Source organism: Callorhinus ursinus, unplaced genomic scaffold (genome assembly GCF_003265705.2).
Source record: "Callorhinus ursinus isolate GAN/ISIS: 27379988/994484 unplaced genomic scaffold, GSC_fseal_2.0 scaffold2, whole genome shotgun sequence".
Taxonomy (NCBI): domain Eukaryota; kingdom Metazoa; phylum Chordata; class Mammalia; order Carnivora; family Otariidae; genus Callorhinus; species Callorhinus ursinus.
This window is the reverse complement of record NW_027397064.1, coordinates 27,551,860-27,555,990: the sequence shown is the minus strand read 5'-3', so window position 1 is coordinate 27,555,990 and position 4,131 is coordinate 27,551,860.

Genomic DNA, 4,131 nt, shown 5'->3' with positions numbered 1-4,131 from the left:
GTGGAATTCACCTTACTGCTCACCATAACAAAGTGTCACTTCAGTTCACTGTTAAAATTAATTTTAAGAGTGGAAGAAATGTTTTTGGCATTTCAGAAGGTGACTCCAGAAGGGTCACTTTTCCAACCATACCTATTCCCTCCAGGGCCCAGATATTTGACAGATTCATGGGCTGTAGGTTTTACTTTTGCTCGTTAGCTTTGATGCATTGAACACTGGTTCCTTAGTTGGGATGGGCTGCGGCTGAGGTGGCTTGGGCAGTCCCTGTGTTCAAAATCTGCGCATCTGCACTCTCTCGGTAAGCTGTCCGGGACTCAGGCATTGACCACGTTTTTCAGTTTGACCACATGGTAGCCGGGTGCTCGGATTGCAGCGTGGGTAAGAAATAATGAAATAGCATGGGTGTGGGATGGCTGCGGATGGGGCGTCTGCATTCGTAACAGGCATTCGAGGTGGGAGTGGTTCGTGGGTCCCATGGAAAGATGCACAGATGAGACCGTGCAGAGATGGCAAGGAGTCCAAATTTATTAAACCTGGTAGGCTGTGGGCTGCTCACGTTACTTTTGCCATTGCTGAGGTCCTTCCTTTCGCTCTCTCCCTGCCACCATTTTGTGAAGTCATTTAGATTAAATATGTAGCTGAACTATGTTGTGAGTCAGACCTGAGGACTGCTTTTCAATTACATTTGTTCATTCTTTTATTGAAATATTTGTTCAAATCTGCGGTATAGCTGTCTGCCTAGTGTTTGACTCACTGTGGACACAGGGACTTTCACTTATGAATCTTGATGCCATGTTAAGTTGGAATGATTTTACCTCCATGCAAGAGACTGGATGTTTATGTTGCCCCCTCCGAATTCCTATGTTGAAACCTAACCCCCAATGTGATGGTATTTGAGGTAGAGCATTGAGGGGTGGTTAGTCCACAAAGGTGGAGCCCTCATGAACTGTATTAGTACTCTTATAAAAGAGGCCCCAGACAGCTCCCTTGTTGCTTCTGCTATGTGAGGGCATGGTGAGGAGATGACCCCCTGTGAGCAGGGAAGAGGCCCCCACCAGACACTGAGTCCACCAGAGCCTTGATCTTGGACTTCCTAGCCTCCAGAACTGTGAGAAATAAATTGTTGTTGATAAGCCACCAAGTTGATGGCATTCTGTTAACATCAGCCCGGATGAACTAAGGTACCCCAAATACACAGACCTGCAATTTCTGGACATCTTGCTCTCTGCCAGACCCAGCTAACTTCTCACACCTATGCTCTCTTTTCATTATCTTAACTCTTAGAGGTACAGCTCTATTAGGATCCTCTTGGGGGCCCTCATTTCCTTATCTCTAATGTGAAGATAAATTGTTTGCCACGACTATGCAGGTAATAGGGCAGGGCTGGAGTGTGAGCCTGAGCTGACTCCCCAGGCTTAAGAGAGTTGAACCCTGGGGCGGCCATAAAAAAGCTCCAGCATAGGACTGCTCAACTGTCAGAGATTTTATCCGCTTATCCGGCCTGCATTTGGGTAAGGTTAGGGCTGAAAGGAAATTTGGCAATCATTTAACCCACCTCCCTCATTTTATGGTTGAGGAAGTTAGAGCTCAAAGAACTTGATTTTCCTGAGTCTCAGCCCCGTCACTGATGCCCACATCATTCCATCCTCTACTGCCCTTTGGCTTGGGTCTCAGGAAATCTGGATTCTGGTTCCAGATTGTACAGCACTTAGCTTTGTGTCCTTGGCCCAACGATTTAACCCTTAGAAGCTTCAGAATGAGAGTTGAAAATATTTTATTAAAGAAACTAAAATTCATTCTTTAAATGTTATGTGTATATCTGTTGCTTCTAGTGGCTAATTATGGCTCATGTTCAAAGGACTGGACAATTTTATGAATACTTGTAACTACCTTTTGAGGAAGTAGTTTCTTTGCATTTGTACTGGTTGTCATGGCAGATTAAAAAGGCATTCCTTTTTTATACTAGTATTACTAGTATCGGCATTCTTTATTAGTTTGTAGTCTAAAAAAGTCTTGTGAGACTCCACGTACAGCAAAGGGAAACAATTTAATAATATATAAGTCTCAGGATAGAAAGATTTATTCCTCTAGGAGAATATTTAGATATTCTCCTTTTCTGGTATTCATTCAACTGACTCAAAAAACAAAAAACAAAAAAACCCAAACCACACAGCCCCAGTTTGATTTCATAGACCCATTTCTCATACAGTGAGAGGGGGGATCACTAGGGAGTTTATAAATCCAAATTATGACTACTCTTAATCAAGTCACAAAATATTTTATATCGGTACCACTGTCTCCACACTGTAGAAATGATGAAACTAACCTGTTTTACTGTATCAACCAACCAAAAGAGTGAATGTGAAAGGTAGAAGTTGATGTGTTTATATACATGGCTTGCTTCTGTGGTGATAAGTCAGCCATCTTGTGAAAGAAATTAGGTGTTTGGAAAAGACTTTAATTTCATTTATGTCTAATTCGGTGTTCTAAACTTTGAGTCTTGTGTGTATTTGGAGCTGTGTTAAGATTATTATTGTTATTTATTTTTTTAGTCTTGAACTTCTTTAAAATGTCTACATAAATTACAGTTATGCCAAGTATACAAAAAGGTAAACATCAAGCTGAGGGGGAAAAATAGATGATATATTTTTGACAAATATCTAAAGAGCCCCTATAAGTTGATCAGAAACACTCGTGTAACAAAAATGAGCAAAGAACTGATCAACACAAAAAAATTTCAGTCTACTACTAATCAAAACCATGCACATTCAAAAAAATGAGATATGTTTGCCTCTTAAATTAGCAGTTTTGTTTTTTCAAGAATTGCAGTACTGCCGAAGAAGGTGTGATGAGGTAGGCGCTTGCAGATGCAGCTGGTAGAATGTAAAGACCTTTCTGGAACAGATTCTGTGGCTCCTCCCCTCCCCCTGTATTTAAAAAAAATAACTTTACCGTGTAATTGACAGTGAACTGCATATATTTAAAGTGTACAATTTGATACATTCTAACAGATTTTACATATAAAATATCCATGAAAATATCCCCACAATCAAGATAATGAACATACCCACCACCCCTAAAGTTTCCTCCTTCTTTGCCTTGCCCTTTGTTCCCTGGAAACCACTGGCCTGCTTTTTGTCACTAGGGAATGTCCTTTGACTATATGCATCCAGAGTCTTGGAAGGATTGATATCTATTGACATTGACCAGTAATTAGGTTTTTAATGATCTTTGTGCCTATATGCGTACATAGTACACACTTGATAAATATTTGTATTACTCCTGCGTTGTGTGTAAGGATTCTTATCACTCCATTGATACGGTATTTCACTGCATATGAGCCAGACATTGAAAATTATGTGTGTTCATCATCCCTGGAATATATAGTATTTTCTAAGCCCTTGCTACTCAAAGTGTGGTCCACAGACCAGCAGTGTCGGCATCATCTGGGAGGTTGTTAGAAATACAGAATCTTGGGATCCATCTCAAGACCTATTGAACCAGAATCTGTATTGTAACAATCCCAGGTGATTTATATGCTCATTAAAATTTGAGAAGCACTGTTCTAAGACATCATTTTATTATTTGTAAAATATCTGGATGTGCCATAATATACTTGGCATGGCGAAAACCCTACAATTATATTAAATGGAAAAGCAAACACCAACTCCATATACTCGAATTCAAATTTTATTTTTTAAAAATGCAGCTTATATAATGCATGCATGTGCAGAAAAAGACAGGAAGAAAAGGGATAAAGATGGATATTTCTGAATAGAATTGTGATTTTTATCCATATTTTTCATATTTTCAAAAAACGAATCTGTATTACAAAGAAAACAAATCATTAGTTGATCTCAATTCATTCCTAACGTTTGATTCTCCAAGCAGCATTGTAGTAATTAGTGATAACCATGAAGAGCTTACTTAATGTATTCTCAGAATCATGGGGGACATGAAGAAGTTAAGACAGGGGTCCTCTCAAGTTGCTTATGAGATAAGACGCCATTATTGTTTGTCAAAAGATAACCTGATATGTGAAAAGGCTCAAAGCAGAGGGAAGAGGAATTCTGAGGGGAAAGGGTCATGGGGTTGGGTTTTTAGAGCTGGCTGTACAGAGGATAATGAGTA